This window comes from Erpetoichthys calabaricus, chromosome 5, assembly GCF_900747795.2.
Source record: "Erpetoichthys calabaricus chromosome 5, fErpCal1.3, whole genome shotgun sequence".
NCBI classification, from domain to species: domain Eukaryota; kingdom Metazoa; phylum Chordata; class Cladistia; order Polypteriformes; family Polypteridae; genus Erpetoichthys; species Erpetoichthys calabaricus.
In genome coordinates, this window is record NC_041398.2 from 106,618,608 (window position 1) to 106,636,387 (window position 17,780).

At 35.9% G+C, this 17,780-nt stretch overlaps 2 protein-coding genes across 4 annotated transcripts in view; one reads left to right on the top strand and one right to left on the bottom strand.

Annotated features, from left to right (window-relative positions):
* The window catches only part of atp10d (ATPase phospholipid transporting 10D), a 221,173-nt gene that overhangs the window by 202,754 nt on the left and 639 nt on the right, over positions 1–17,780 (bottom strand). Inside the window, exon 1 of one of the 3 annotated variants that reach the window (XM_051928353.1) lies at positions 12,112–12,437. The exons of 1 other annotated variant lie outside the window; for it this stretch is intronic. The gene's annotated coding sequence lies outside the window, so the exon portion shown is untranslated. Of the gene's footprint in view, positions 1–11,376; positions 11,508–12,111; positions 12,438–17,780 lie in introns of those variants that run through there. One more of the 3 variants, XM_051928352.1, reaches the window with a different exon arrangement.
* commd8 (COMM domain containing 8) overlaps positions 1–17,780 on the top strand; it is a 184,023-nt gene that overhangs the window by 59,713 nt on the left and 106,530 nt on the right. The gene's annotated exons all lie outside the window — the stretch shown is intronic.

The window sequence follows — 17,780 nt, forward strand, 5'->3', positions numbered from 1 at the left end:
ATGATTCATTAATTACAAGGCACACAAAAAAAAATTGTACTCTAAAAAAGAATATTAATTATATTAAACCAATCGAATCCAATTCTCCAGCAAGTCTAACCTAAACACCACAGAAATGCTTGAGGCCACGTTTTGTGTAACATACTGTAAATTTTAATATTATTTAGCTGATGCAGACAAGTCAAGTTTATTCTTGTGGCGCTGAACTGGTGGTCAGATGATGAATGTGAGAAAAATCTTGAAAAATAAATTCAATATAAAGTTATTTTAGTATTATAATTTATCATCAATGTTATAATCAATACAGCTTCTCTTGCAAACAGATAAACTGCAAAAAAATACATTATGTCCAATCCATGTGCGATACATCTATAGGTCTGTTGATTATTTACACAGTAACAAGGCAGACTTGCAGACAATGTTTGAGATTTTATAAATATCAGTCAGACCGCTAGTTTAACTTTCAAACAGAGAACACTGTCTGGAAAAAAGATGTTTTTTATTACTCTATCTTTACAGTTTTTTTAAACTTAAATTTATAGGAGGAATTCTGATTGTACTGTGAAAAAATAAAAAAGTAATAAACAGATTTACTCAAGTCTCTGATTTTTTTTTTTTCTCCTTTTATCAATTCTGCCGTTTTAAAAATCCACTTTGGCTCTGGGACTAATTCAAGTGTCTTTTAAAGGGGAAAGTGGGAATGCATTTGGGAGTGGAACGGAACCCGAGGCAGGCATGAAAATATGCACATATGTATTAACTTGCATTGACTTTGCTTTTGCTGAAATCCAATTACTGAACCTACTGTCTTCACTAAATTAGATTTAACAAGCATATACCTTTTAATATGCATTACAGATGCCAGGGAGTGAAAAAACTTAACACCAGAGGTCAATATGATTATCTGGTTATGTGCTATGGATTCTCAAATACATGAACAATCTTTCAAACTTTTAAGTATATACTGGATAATTATGATCTTGCTTATATCAATGATATATTAATTTTTCTAAGGATTTTGAAACTCATCTTGGACATGTTTTGGTGGGTTTTTGTTACATCAAAGCAAGAATCACTTTGACAAAAAGCAGACATTAAAAGTTTCATAAAAAGTCAGCTCACTTTTTATACATTGTGACTTTTACCGTGGATGAAATCAAGGTAAAAGTCATTAAAGAAGGAACATGATTACATTAAACCAACACAAATGTTTATATGTGTTACAAATTACTATAGGAAGTTTATAAGGGATTCTAGCACTCTGGTAGCACCAATTACTGCATTAACTAAAATCTTGTTCGGATGTTTGTTGGACTATGAAGACTCAGACTTCATTCAATGTGCTTAACAAAAGCATCTATTTCAGCACCAATTCTTCAACACTCTGACATTTTTTGGCATTTATTATATAAGTTAAGTCGGATTCAGCGGGTTGGAAAATGGATGGATGGATATAAGTTAAGTGTGGGAATGGAGTAATATTACCCCAGCTCTTTCCTGACACTGCTAAAATACATCCATGTGGTTATTATTCCAAGAAACATGCTCCTAATAAGCAAAATTATGATGAAGGAAATACTGAGTTACTGGCTATAAAACCACATCTTGATTAATGGAAGAACTGATTTGATGAGACAGAGGTTCTTTTGGCAAAAGTAGGTTTATAGTTGTTCATATGGAAAAAGACATGCAGGTTATGATTACAACCATAGCTTTATTAACTTTAAGAATACAAATAATACAATAATTAATAAATCAATAATAATACAAGAATAAACTCTGTGAACCTACTTTTGACCCACTCCTATATAATAAAAATGGAATGTATTTAAAACCAGCTAAAAAGGTTGAACACAAGACAGGCTATATGAGTATTTTTCTTCAATCTTTGAAACTTTTATCTTGTATTATGATGGAGATAATAAATAATGATAGCTTACCTCCATCTTTGAAAAAAGCAAACCTATAACTGACACAGACTATATCCTCAAGAGAATTTTTTTTTGCTGCAATCTCTATAAAGTAGTCAGAAAACGTATTAATACATATTAGGAAGGCTAGTTTTAATGAAAACTTGTCCACTAATGTTTCCACAGGATTCTAGCTTGCACCAAAAACTACCGGTATATGGAAAATTTACATGATTCATTAATTACAAGGCACACAAAAAAAAAATTGTACTCTAAAAAAGAATATTAATTATATTAAACCAATCGAATCCAATTCTCCAGCAAGTCTAACCTAAAAACCACAGAAATGCTTGAGGCCACGTTTTGTGTAACATACTGTAAAAGTAAATAGGTTATTTTTTATTAATTTTAATTATAGGCAAACAACAATCCATATAATCAATTCAAACTTAACAGGAACAAAATTCAACCCCCACCGAAAAGAAAGACAGTACAGCCAGCCAAGAAAGCAAATCTTTGAAGCAGCAAGGAAGGAATAGTTTCCTTTCCCCCCCCCCCCCCCCCCCGATATAGAGGCTTATCCTAAAATGTTATTGATTAGATCCTGCCATATTTTTAAAAAGTTTTGAACAGATCCTCTGAATGAGGATTTGATTTTTTCCAATTTCAGACAGTATAGAACATCAGTTACTCACGGAGTAAAACGTGCTGGGTTGGAATTCTTCCAGTTGAGCAAGATAAGGCTATTTACTAGCAGTGAGGTAAAGGCAATTATGATTTGTTTGTCACTCTCCACTTTAAGCCCTTCTGGGAGTACTGCAAACACAGCTGTTGGTGGGTTAGGAGTGATTGTGACACCAAGGCTATCCAATAAGCATTCAAAGATTTTAACGATATTAATTTGGTGCATGCCCAAAACATTTGGCCCAGTGAGGCTGGAGTTAAAAAGCAACGTTCACAGATTGAATCTTGCCCTGTAAACATTTTGGATAGTTTTAACAGAGATAAATGCACTTTATAGAAGATTTTAAATTCAGTAATTGAGTGTTTTGCGCATATGGAGCTAGAGTGTATTCTCTGCATGGCTGCCTTCCACTTCTTTTCTGAAATGTATAGTGAAAGACTCTTTCCCCATTGTGCCCTGGGGCCTTTGAAAGGAAGGGACTTTAAAATGTTTTTATAAATTGTACAAATGCTATCTGAGTCTTAAAGACTCAGCAATATTTTGTCTGGAATAAAAATTGGCGGAAGGACAGGAAAACTGGGCAGGTTCAGGTTAGCAAAGTTTCTTGCTTGAAAGTAGTGGAAAAATTGTGTTGATAAGAAGTTAAATTTGAAGTTTAACTGCTCATATGATGTTCATCGATAAGGTTTCTGCAAGTCTCTAAATGTTTTAATCCCAGACATTTTCCAAGCAATACAGTAAATACTGTGCAAGTTTGAGAGGGTGGAATAGAGTGGTTGTCATATAGAGGTGTGACAGATAAATCCTAATCTGACTTAAAGTGTTTCCTAACCACATATTGTTTATTAGTTTAAGGCATCTGATTGTAATTAACCTGTAACAATATAATGGTCCACGGAATGGCCAAACTAGTCCAAATACCATAGCTGCTTTAGTGTTGTTACTCTCATTGCACCTTCTTCTTCTTTCAGCTGCTCCTATTAGGGGTTGCCACAGCGGATCATCTTTTTCCATATTACTCTCATGCACCACTCAGAGTATTTATATCACTGTATCTGAGTGTGGAATCACAGCTCTACAGCGGCTGATCAGAAAGAGAATTATCGGTATACAGCATCAAGTACATGCTGCCTATTTGAACTGCTCTCATACGGCAAACACTTCAGAACCTTTCCTGTACTGACCTCGCAGTTCAGAAACAGTTTCATCCCAAGAACTATAAACGCAATCAGTCCATCAAGTGCTCCTTGTAGAACTGTTTGTACTTATAAGTACAATTACCTCACTGTAAACTTGCGATCCATTTATAATATTGCACAACCTGTGCCACTTTATAAAGTGCGTATTTACATATGATGACAATATCATTTTTAAGATGAAATGCAGTAAAAATATGTTTATTACATTATGCAGATAAAATGTTAACATCATTTAAATAATCTATATTTTTAACAATTAAACATGTGAGGACACGGTGTTGTAGTGCTAGCGACGAGCTGGTACCCAGTTCATGGATTGTTCCTGCCTCACGCTGTATACTTGCTGAGGCTGGCGCAACACTGGAAGGATAGATGGACAGAATAATTAAACATGTACTACAAAGAAATTTCAATGTTCCTTAAAAGTTTTGAAGAATCAGAGTTCTAAGCTTACAGATGGCTTAACTTCTATTACTGAGCTGATTGTGTGGCAATTGGGTACATGGAGAAAGAAAAAGGAAGGACAGGAATTGGGCGTTTGAAAGAGACAGTACTGCTGCAATAAATTATTTCATCGAAGGTCACGCACGGCACAGCAAGCATCTTGTGTGAGGCAGGAACAATCTATGGATGGGGCGCCAGTTCATCACTGTCACTGCGCCACCATGTTACCATGTTTAATACATTCTTTAATTGATATATGAATACTGGAATGCTATCAAGTATACGTCTCAGTATTAAAATTATTCAGAGAACTGTAATATCACGAATGTAATGGATTCTGTGTCCTGTCGGAGGAAGAGAAAGCCCATTTAAGAAGCACATAGTGATTCACACACACAGAAGAACACATAGAATACAAAGCATTTAACATGCTACTTTAGATACAATGTGATTTGAGAAACTAGTAAATTAAACGATTTTAAGATGAAGTTTATGATGTTCTACTTTAATGATAAAATAAACTATTTAAAAAAAGTGGAAATTTCGAGATTAAAGTTGACATTTCACGCTTTTCTCCCTCGTGTCCCTATTTTTTTTTCTTTTCTCTGTACCCTAATAAGCTTTCATATCACACTCAGATGGTGGGCTTCGACTCGCCTTTTCACGATGACTTTGATATACGACAACTTCTTTTTTATTATTTCGGGTGCTGTGCGACTTTGTGAACTTGAGCTTTTCAGTTTCTCCGACAATTTATGTCACTCGATCAACCTCCTTTTGTTGTTTATACCACTGTTTAAACCAACAAATAGTATGTTTTTCCTTGCCTCCACTTGGCATTTGCTGAAATTCTTCTATTTTCCCCTGTGCTTTTGACATTGCCTTTTCTCAGAACGCTGAGCTTAAGGGCTATTTATATTGATTTGCATATTCAAAGAGGCGTAAGTCTGGGTGAAGTTTTGGAGGGGCAGCAGGCACATGCATGTGCGTTACTTTTCACGCTGACCGGGATTTATGGAGCAGAAAAACATGAAAGTTGGCGTTCACACAGATTTATGCACCTGGATTTTTTTGCCCGTACGCACATTTCCGCTTTTGTACGTACGCCATGTTTTAGTGTGAATTCTACGCATGGCATTATGCATGAGGCCCAAGGTCTTTATGGCCTGTATATTTGCTGCCCAGTAACAAAATTGAAAGTTAGGTAGTGCCAGGCCCCATTCTGCTTTAAGTCGCACTTTGGACGAGTGGATGTTTAGAATTCACACACAAAAAAAAGTTTTGATTGAATCTAACTTCTTAAAAAGAAAAAGAGAATAAAAGGCTTTGGAAGGATGTTCATCTTAACAGTGTTGATTGATTGTACCTGCTAATGTGAGATGGAGGATGAACCATCTGTTCACATCTTGAAAACGAGCTTTATATTTACTTGTGATATATACCCCTAGATATTTAAACTGATCTATTAAGATAAATGATAAGGTTTCCAGTCTGATAGTGTGTACTAGAGAGTTCACTGGAAAAAGCACACTTTCATTCAAATTAATTTTGAGTCCAGATATCTCCTGAAAATTTGATACTGCTTTTAGGACTGCTGGCACAGAATTTTGTGGGTCAGACATATACAGTACCATATCATCTGCATATAATATTTTCTGTTCAAGTCCTTCTCTGAAAACCCCCTTTATCTCTGATGCATTTTGAAAGTAAACAGCCAATGGCTCAATGGATATTGCAAAGATCAACGGTGATAGGGGCCAACCTTGTCGAGTACCAAGTTCTCATTTGAAGTAGTCCTAAATAATGGTATTAATACAAATCGAAGGTTCTAGACTAGTAGTAGTTTGATCTACTGTATACACATATGTTTGGGTTGAACCCAAATTTGTGCAATATGGTGAATACATAGTCCTGTTCAACCATATCAAATGCTTTTCTGCATCCAAATATAGTAAGATCTCTGGGAGGTTAGATTTAATGGGTGAATATATTATATTAAACAAAAGTGAAAGATTAGTGCCTTTAATAAATCCGGTTTGGTCCTGACATATTACAGAAGGAAGCACTTTCTTAATCCTTCCAGCTAGAAATTTGGAGAGTATCCTAATGTCATTATTCAGGAGTAAGATTGGTCTGTATGATGTACATTGTAGTAAGTTCTTATTTTTCTTAGGAAAGATGGAAAATAATGCTTGGCGAAAAGTTTGAGGTAGAGTTTTGTGATCTTTAGCTTCTGTAAACATTGCTAATAATACTGGAGATATCTTGTTTTAATTTTTTTTTTTTTTTTTTTTTAAAATTCCATCGGGTTGCCATCAGGGACAGCTACTTTCCCACTTTGAAGTGGGTTTATAGTGTCCGGTGATTCTGTGTGTGTCAGAGATGTATCCAATTCCACAGCACTAAAAGTATCTAGCTGTGGTATCTGTAAAGTCAAAGAATTCATTAGACTGTGTCTTACCTTCTTTAGACAGAGTAGAATATAAGGACTTATAGTACTCTGTAAATGTGTGGGTTATATTTTTATGGTCTATGATTTTATCTGTCTGTGTTGGTAATTGCTATTATTGCATTGCGTACTTCCAGCTTATGGATTTGTTGAGTAAAATTTTATTGGCCTTCTCTCCATGTTCATAATAATGATGTAACAATTTAAAGATGAGCTGTTCCATTTCTTTAGTAGTCAAGAGGTTAAATTCTGATTGCAAAACCTGTCTTTTCCTATAAGGTACCTCATTTGGTGACATGGCACCTTCTTGGTTTCCAATTTATTTTTGTGAGAAAGATATAAAATAATCTGTCCGCTTAAAAATGTCTTCAGAGTTTCCCCAGAGTATTCCTACAGAGAGCTCTGGGTGTGCATTTGTCTCCAGAAAATAATCAATTTGCTTGGATATGAATCCTGTACAGAGATCATCAGCTAATAACAGGGGGTTAAGACGCCAGCTACAAGATGAGTGTGTAGGTCATAGCAAACTAAGCTCCATGATTAGAGGAGCGTGGTTGGAGATAACAGTGTATTTACAATATCTGATAATGGCCAAAAAATTACTGTCTTATGAAGAAATAATCAAACCTTGAGTAACAATGATGAACTTGTGAGAAGAAGGAATACGCGCTAAGGTTTTGTTACATTATCATAGAAGCCATGTGTAGCCTAATTAGAGATGTACTTACTATCTGCAGGAACTATCTGTGGGTGTCTTCAAACACTCAATACATGTAAACAGGGAGGAAAAATATGCATTATATGAATGAGAGACTTCTAGCATAGAAATTAATATTGTCTGAATATTCAGTGACATAACATCTTAGCTAAGAAATGGAGATTTACTGGAGAAAACCTTTGAAGTTTTAGCTATTTTTAGGAGCTCACAAGGGAGGTAAGCTGCTCCTCATCTGCATCTTCAGCTGATGTAATTTCTCATGATAGCTGTGCCTAAATTTTTTCTCAATCGACAAATCAAGGCAGACAATCGGATCAAGACCATAAAGAGTACCATCCTTGCCTTGTGAAAAGTTTAGTCAAGTAAAGGTACTTGATCCAAGAAATAAATAGTATAGTATCCTCACACTTCTCTATTTAAAAAAAAAAACCCACACACAAAAACTCAAATAAATGTGACACTTAAAAAAATACCCCTTCAGAAGTGCGCGACTCTATAATATGACTGAAGAAAAAGCAGAGCTGAGCACAATTTGTATAGCCTGTACTGCACTTTAAAAACACACTAATTTTTCTCCCTCAGCTAGGCTTTTTTTTTTTTTTTTTGCTCCTAGTGATAAAACATAATGCATCTGGGTATCTCTTTCATACAGTAAAGATGAAAACGCTGTGTCTATAGGTGCTTCACAAATTAAACAACTGGAAGGTCTAGTGCACTAATTTTGTAATGGGCCTTAGTCACACTAGAAGTGAGACCATATTTTCTTTGAAGTTATTTATTGTAATTTGTTTTGCTTTGTTTTCCCTTCAGCACATGGAAAAAACAAGAATAGTGTTTACAAACAAAGCTTTTCATTACTAATGATAGTTAAGTACTCAACACATTAATTAAGGGTAATTAAATTTAATAATGTATAATTTGTATTCACATTCAGACTTTATATCCAGGCAATGACAAGTTATTTCACTAGTATGTATGTTCAGAATTGTATCAATAGGTCTCTTTTCTGAAAGAATTTGTATGTGTAGTGCATAGAGCACAGTGTTAATTACAGAAACCTCTTCTGCAAGTAACTGGGCTCAAAAGCATAATCAAAATGGAGCACAACTGCAATTCAAGTCCCATCAATGACAATGGTCCAATTTGGAATCCAAAATAAACCTAACCATTATTTTTAGATGCAAGAGGAGACTATGATATCTACAAAAAAACATGGGCACAAATTAAAAATTTGCAAATTCCACAGACATAAAATTATGTCCTGCTTAAAGTGACAGAGAGAGGAAGAGAGAGAAAAGCAGTGAATTAAATAGTGAGCTCATTTAAAAAGTAAGCCTACTTAAAAAAAACACACAATTTCATCAGCTGCAACTCTGTCAGAGAGCTGACATTTTCTTAAGTTCTGATATCTTAGAAGGGTGTAGAAAGTCTAATAATCAGCATGCATGCCCCTTTTTCAATGAGATAATTACTTTACATTAAATATGAAAGTTATAAGACAATCTAAAGATTATGCCTAAAAAAATAAAAAACCAAAACACAGAGAAATCAATGAGTGTGTCCCTATGGGAAAGTACTTCACATTATTCTGTCATCAGATAAGGTGTACCTCTCTTGCAATAATGCATCCCTAACATAAGTGGCCATTGAATGTGGGTGGCTCAGTTCTATTTCGCAAGCCAATTTATCCAGAATGCATACCGAAAACTCAAGATCTAATAAAACAAAGAACTGTTTTATTCTACTGTTCACCTAGCAAAATACACACTTCTAATATCAATTGCTGCAGTATAGCAACTGTTAATCCACAATAAATGTTGGTGTTATGGTGAACAGGCAAGAAGCTTGGAAAGAAGGAAGATGGGGTGTTTCATCTCCTGTTTAGCAATGTGCCTGCTAGTACTTGGTAATGCCCAGGTGAAGGTGAAGTGTCAAGGTCTTTTCATATAGAATTCAGACTGGAAACACAAAGGAGTGTTTCATTAACAGACACACAGTATGCCTTATATGTGCACATTTCACAACAGTGAAATATGTCGTTTAACCTTTGCAATGTGCACAATAGCTACATTAAAGTTCAAATTATTTGTTTTACTAGCTTGTTGACTTTGTAATGCTTAAATTAATTCTGTTTTGGTTGAAACACTGGCATGCACACATCTTACAAAGAAAAAATTAGGAACTCAGGGCTGCCACACCATTATATGTTTAAGCCATGACTTTTTAATTGAAAGCACACTTACTGCTATAATATTGGTTACAGTGTTTTTTGAACTAAACCAGTAAACAGGTAAGGAGTTTTACATCATCCTAAAATATATGTAACAAACAAGCATACAGTTAATAAGCAAAAAAAACAAAATTATATAACTGACTAAAAAGGTATGAGTGTATCTTCACTGATAGACCTCCTGCAAAAGTAGTGGCATACAGATTAAAAATAAATCTAATTCCATAAATTATTTTATGTTTGAACACTGTAAATACTCAGAACAGCAGCACAAAGTAATAATGAATACATCCAAAATACAGACCATCTGGATTTCCATTTACCAGAACTAACCAGAAATACTACAATGATTAAGAAAGAAATCACTTTCAAGTTCACAAAAATATTAAAACTCCTCACATAGTAATATCTGGTCTTGTTAAATACTTATCAGTAAAAATGTAAAATGAAACTGACACAGAGACAGGAAAAGGCATATACTTCGAGAAGTAAAAACAACCTAACTTCTTCCTTTTTTTTTTTTTAATCATGGTAAAGGACCCACTTAGGATGATACGCTTCAAGTAAACTTTGAAAAAACAATGCAACATTTTCACAGATCAATTTTGAATCCTGACAGAATACCCCAAAATTCAGTGACAGGTTTTGCTTACTGTTCTAGGATTTAATGAATTTTATTAAATATATCTGTAAAACATATATACATTTAAAACATATTTGTTTATTTTATGAGGGCGACACGGTGGCGCAGTGGTAGCACTGCTGCCTCGCAGTTAGGAGACCTAGGTTCACTTCCCGGGTCCTCCCTGCGTGGAGTTTGCATGTTCTCCCCGTGTCTGCGTGGGTTTCCTCCGGGCACTCCGGTTTCCTCCCTCAGTCCAAAGACATGCTGGTTAGGTGGATTGGCGATTCTAAATTGTCCCTAGTGTGTGCTTGGTGTGTGGGTGTGTTTGTGTGTGCCCTGCGGTGGGTTGGCACCTTGCCCAGGATTGGTTCCTGCCTTGTGCCCTGTGTTGGCTCGGATTGGCTCCAGCAGACCCCCGTGACCCTGTGTTCGGATTCAGCGGGTTGGAAAATGGATGGATGGATATTTTATTTTCAAACTCAGGTATATACGACAGACAGTGTGGTTGTAATGGTTAAGGCTTTGGACTTTAAACCCCGCTATTGACATTGTGTAACCATGAACAAGTCACTTGACCTGCCTATGCTCCAATTGGAAAACCAAAAGAAATGTAACCAATTGTATCACAAATGTTATAAGCAGCACTGAATAAAGTCATCAGCCAAATAAGTAAATGTACATATTTTTCTCAAACTCATTTGTTCTTGTTCACAAATAGTGCTAATGTCTATTCCTGCAGTACTTGAGGTTGGGCAGGATAAACCTCTGTTAGTCCATCTCATAAAGTAGGACAGTTTCATTTGAACATCTGTATTGTGAGGGTGGATACATACTAAATAAACAGTGACACAGGGAGAACCAGCAAACTTGGTGAGACATGGTGAGATCAGACAGACAGACAGATCAGGCTGGTAAGCACAACTATGTGAAAACTGCATTGATCCATAGTGATGAAGAAGGAGGTGAGCCAGAAGGTAAAGTGCTTGATTTACCAGTCGATCTACATCCTACCCTTACCTATAAATCATTAGCTTTGCTAATGACTGAAAGGACAAGACTGTGGTTAAAAGTGGGAAAAATTAGCCTTCTCCACAGGATGTTTACTGTCTCCCTTACAGGTTGGGTGAGAAGCACAGACATCTGGGAGAGGTTTGGAGTAAACCGTTGACCTTCCACATTGAGAAGAGCCAATTGAGATGGTTCAGACATCTGATATGGATACCTCCCAGACACTGCACTGCAGAGGTTTTACAGACATGACCAGCTGGGAGAAGACCCCCAGGAAGGCCCAGGGTCTGCTGAGAGAGAGAGAAAGAGGTTGGGAGCATGCGCTGATAGCACATTGCTGCACCCACCACACAATGGACCAACTGGATTGGGACCCGAGTGCAGGAGGTGAACAGTGTGAGGTTTTTTACAGTGGCTGGAGTACCAACCCTGCCTCCAACCCCTATGTTTTCCCTGCAAATAGGATTAAAATAAATGAATGAATGTTATTACATAATTGTCAGTGAATCTTTTAAGACACAACGGTACAAAATATTTTAATACAGCTAATGACAACTTTTTATATGTTTGTCCTTTTTCACAACCTCTTGATAGCATTTATGAGAATTCATAACCTAGCCCAAATTCAAATGACACAAGGCATGACAGTATTCTGCCTATTGTGACAAATTATTGTATGCCTTACATAACCACATCACAGTGGCACTCATACAAGCTAATTTAGAACTACCAATCAAACCGACAAAAAAAAGCATGTGAGAGGAAATTAATATGCTAAATGGAACTTTGCATTAAAAAAATATTCCATCCAGAAAATGTTTTTTTTTTTTATATGTTACTTACCCCATGTAGATTGTAGTGATGGCCGAGAACATTTTTCAATGTCATATTTTCATGCAGAATAAGTGAAAAACATACGTATAGTAATCCCTCACCTATCGCGGGGGTTACCTTCCAGAGCCCCCCGCGATAGGTGAAAATCCGCGAAGTAGCGACCTATATTTATTTTATTATTTATACATATTTTAAGGCTTTATAAACCCTTCCCACACTCTTATAAACCTTTCTCACTCTCTTGTTAACCTTTCCCACGCTCTTATAAACACTTCCTATGCTCTTAAACACTTTCTACATTCTTAAACACCTCAGACCAACACTGCACACTGCCTGCACGCAGCGATCAGACGTCAATGTGTCTGCACTCGCTTTGTAAAGGGGGGCAGCTGAACTCAAGCTGAGCAGAAATGGACTTTGTGCTGCTTCTGCCAAAATGCCTGCTTGTCGCTCTGCGCGAGGAGTGTGGGTGTGTGTGTGTGTGGGTGTGTGAGAGCTGAACGCACCTTCGCTCAAACCCCCCCCCTCCCCGGAAGCGCAGTAGGCTACTGCCACTTCGCATTGTCAAGGGGGTGGGGAGCTGAATGAACGCTAAGGAGAAGTGGACTTTGTGCTGGCTTTGTGCTGCTTGTCGCTCTGCGTGTCAATAATTTAAAAGCCTGTACAATCAGGCTTTTAGGTGTACATCACCTATTTTCCTGTCTCACTGTCTTGTCTTGCGTGAAGTTATAATGTTTTATAATAGTGAGATGTTTCTCATATCCTTAGCCCGACATCCACATATCATATGTGTTAACAAAGTGTGTTTTATAAGTTTACATGTGTTTAAAGCATGTGGGATGGGAATTTTAAGGCTTAAACTATAAAAATGTTTATTTATATGGTCTTTCTATATCGCGGATTTTCTCCTGTTGCTGATGGGTCTGGAACATAACTTCCGCGATAGGCGGGCACTCACTTGTATTTAAAAACCCGCAAAGTCGTGAATCCGCGAAAAGTGAACCACGAAGTAGCGAGGGATTACTGTATATGATACAATAGAGTCTATTCTATACAAAGGCAAAAAAACTGAAACATTCCAAGGAAAAAGTAAAAACAGAAAAAAAAAATCACGTTAGTCATGTTGCAAAATCCTAATGAAGCATCCATTTTTACCATTTTTGCTAAAATAGGATTAATGGTTACTTCCTGGAAAGGCAACATTAATAGTAAACAGGAAAGATACTTTTCCCATAAACCATGTTCTTTTACACTGAAGACGAGACTCTTGACCAATGAATGCAAGTGATTTTCTCTCATTCCACATGATAACATTAGATTGAAAATTTTTCTTGATCATCACTGCAAAGTACATGAGGTATATGACATATAAAAACAAAAAAAAAATTTGAGTGTAGTATTTTTAATGGTGGGAACACTGGCAATCTACATAGAGAAGGCCTTCAGACAGAAACCAAAAGTATGTCTAAGTTCTCTGTGACACCAGAAATTGTCACAATATTTTTGTGTTAAACATTTTGATTTCAAAATTAATGAATTAATTAATAAATTAATGAATTAGTGACAGTGTGCATCTAAAAAGGAACAAAAGTTAAATGTCATTCCCTATGCTGAAAAGAAATAACAAGTATGTTAGAGACACTACATTTCAACTGTGTACCCTTTATCAACACAGGAACAACCTTTAGCCCCACCCCACCCCCAAATTGCTTATGTGGTACATTCCAGTTGCTATGGAAATGAGGAGATTAAGAGCAGGTCTACAGATAGTAAAAGTCTGAATGAAACCAGCGTGTTTTAGTGAATGCTTTAGTGATAATTCCCACACAATGAACAGTACAATCACCACCAAGGCACTGCCCTGTAATGTCACCTATTGAACTGCTCATGTTCACGCAAAATGAGAATTTTAAAACACCAGCAGAACTGAAATTAAATTTATTACATCTCTGTAATGTATGTTGTTACATACCCAAGCATGGCCAGGCCACCATATTCTATCAGTGCATTTTTGTCAATTTTCATTTTTTGAGTGATCATGGCAACTGCGTGAGGGTTTTTAATTTTCACAAAATATGGCAATGAATCAAAAGACTGCCAAGTAGTAAGTGTCAATATGTGTTTGATGTCTTGCACAGAGACATAGCATGGGATGCTAAGGCACAATTCAGTGCAGCTATATGCTGTCAAATTAGTCTGATTTGGCTTTGAATGAATACAGACCACAAGTAATTTACACTACAGTCCTATTCAGGTAAAATACTACCAGCAGCATTTGCTCAGAATCAGTTTCTGCAAGACTGTTAAACTTTACCAACAGTTTCTTTAATTGTGTTGTTTCTTAATGAGAAACCATTCACTATTCAAACAACTTATTTAAGAATTCACTGTCTACTCATTTTTTAAACCATCTTATGTTCAAATAAAACCTGAGTGATTGTATTCTTGAACAATATAATTCTGGGAAAAAAAGATTTTGTGTCTTAAAGAAATGAAAAGTGGCTAATTGCAGTACTTTAGGGTCAGGTTTCACTCCAAGCTGTTCCTACTATTCAGCTCCCAAAATACTGATTGACCTTTATTAAATGCATTTTCATAAAAAAACAGAAACATGATACATCCCATATCATAACAAAATGAAACTCTGCATTAGCCAAAGATACAGAAAAATTACAATTTATAAAAAAAAAAAAGAAAAAAAAAAAATCAGACAATGTAGATGAATTATTAAAGAGATGATGATGATCTGGTTCCACCACTAAGCTTGTTAGTTCATCTGTGTGTACAAATTACAGAATTATATTGTATTGATCATGTTATGTGCCCCGCACTAGCTCTTAGTATATTTAAACTGAGCCTGTTCAACAAATACCAAGCACTTGCTTAAAGTTATGGAAAGTTGTTTGGTAAAAAGTATAAAAACAGTAAACCATCGAGAGAGCATTGCTGATTAATTTGTATTTGTTTTTAAATCTCTTAATGGGTGTGCCCCTCTTTATTTGTCGGAACTGCTGCACCCTTACGTACCATCTCGCTCCCTCAGGTCAGCAGACCAGATGCTTTTACGCGTTCCCAGGGCACGATGCAAACTCCGAGGTGAGCGAGCTTTTTCAGTTGCAGCCCCAAAACTCTGGAACGATTTGCCATTGCATGTTAGGCAGGCTCCTTCGCTAGCTGCCTTTAAATCCTTTTTAAAACACATTTTTACTCTCTGGCTTTTAACCCTGTATAATATGGTGGCTATTTGTATACTTTTTATACTTTCTATTAAGAATGTCTTCAGCTCTTATGTGTTTATGTGTTGTTTTCCTTTGTACAGCACTTTGGTCAGCCTTGAGGTTGTTTTTAAAGTGCTTTATAAAGAAATAAATAATCTATTGATTCAAGTAGATGCAATTACAGAGAAATAAATATGAAAGGTACTAAATGATACATACTTATGTTAAAACCAAGGTGAAAATGCAGTCTTAACAAAAACAATACAGAACAGACAGAACAGTGGGACAGACATACCGATATCCAGCTTTATTTCTGGCATAATTGATAATATTTTTAATGACTCATGCAGTGCAGACAGCATTTCATTACTTAATGATCTTCATTTCCACAAAAAACATTTTCTTGATAAAACATAAATAACGTTAATTCCTCATTATTTCTACTGCAGAAGTTTAACTTTATCTGAAAATAAAAGACAACTTCCATCACTTATTTTTACACTTATATTTCTCATATGGTATACTTAACATGCTCTGTACTGTAAAGGTCATAATAGGACAGCTTTACACCCTTCTGGGGATGGCCTTGTCTCCAAGTGCTTCAAGACTACTTAACATTAGTGGGTGCTAAACTGAAAGCCATATACTGTAATTTCTGAGATGCTACATAAAACCACTATATAGTCCCAACTAGGTCCATCCCATTCAATTATCTCTTTAACAGTTGTTCAAGGTATACACAGTAGTTTTTTCCTTACCACAACTCTTGGCAAAAGAAAATTTTAAAAGCATCCATCACTAGCACATTCTCAGATAAGTTTGCTGGTTGGCTGAACCATGCCTTTAATTGGGACATGCACTGTGTGAGCATTAAAAACACAGATTAAGGGGGTTAGTTTGCTAGACATTTAAATGAAGCTCTACAGAAACACACTGTTAATTGGATTTTTTCTGTTTTCGTCTGCAGGATCAATCAGCTATATGTTTTTTTACTGTGATAACTAAATTAGGATAAAGTTATCTACTTATTTGCAGCTGTTTATTCATACAAGTCTATGATAACATGAGCAGTCCATATTTAAATAGGTATACACTGATTTCTCATTATTCCTGATCAGTAACTCAAAAGAAGAAAAAATACCACATTTTAATTTAATTTGAATTGTGCCCAGTCCAGTGCAGAAACACATCATACATTCATTAGGAAACCTGGCACACCCTCATATCTATTGAACACAACAGTACAAACTATTATTTTAACTGGCACATTAAACAATCACATCACATTGGGCCACTATTATTTTCACAAATCTTTGACAAAAGAGGACTTGTGCTTTGTTTTTCTTTTTTAAATAAGACAAAACATAAACAGCTATAACATAAAGAATGACTGAATTGACTGGCAACTATCCTCACTGAAAATGAACTAGTGGAGAGATTAAATTGTGAGAATTTAATAGGGCAGTTTTCATATGTGTATGAGCATACATACACATGTACATACATGAGAAAAGAATAAAATGTTAAATATAATCTGTTGGTGTTCCCTAGAATGAGCCTTTACCTTTTCTGCAAATGATACTTATATTTAATGACTCGTGAGTGCTGATATAATTACCTTACTTAATGACCAAAAAAATTGCTTTTCTTGATAAATACTAAATGCTGATAATTTCCATTTATGTCTACCGATGAAGGTTTAACCATATTTGAATATATCAACTTAAACGTATCAATTTCTCTCTTTTTTTTACTTAATTGACATATTGACATGTGACATGTGTACATAATAGGGGGACTTCCGCATCCTATCAGGGATGGCCCTGTCCCAGATGTTTCAAAGATCCCTAAAATGGTATTCACCATGCTAGAAAGCATACAATGAATGATCAGAGAAGTAGGAACTGGCTAAGGTAAATAAATATTTGACAGACCAAACCTTAAATGTGAAGGGCCGGGGAGTGGGGTCCACTTGTCTCAGCTAAAACAATCCAGGAACCTAGAGTTTAATCCTAAACACGACCAGAACGAGTATTCTGCACTCTCCTAAACCGATACAACAAAAATGTAACAGTTGAAATGTTATTTAACGTACAGCGTCAATCTATAACAAACATGGTAAAGGAGACGAAATCCAGTTTTTGAACAACAAAAAGCTTGCTTTCGCATTCAAATGTTTTCGGCCATACAACAGGCTTTTGGTTAAAACCGGTTTCTCTAGGTCGTTTCTCACTTTTAACCATGACAAACGAAAGCAGGCTGTAGTGTCTATTTCCCAAAGCTAAACACCCAGCAGAGACGCGGAATCTCCGGACTTGCATCTCAACAGTAGTCAGGGAAAAAAAAGAAATTTAGGTGACAACAATAAAAAAACCCACAAAAATCGTCAATCCAATGCCGCTTTGTTTAAATCGTAAACGTCCCACAACAGCACTAAAGTTAAAATATAAACAGTAGCTA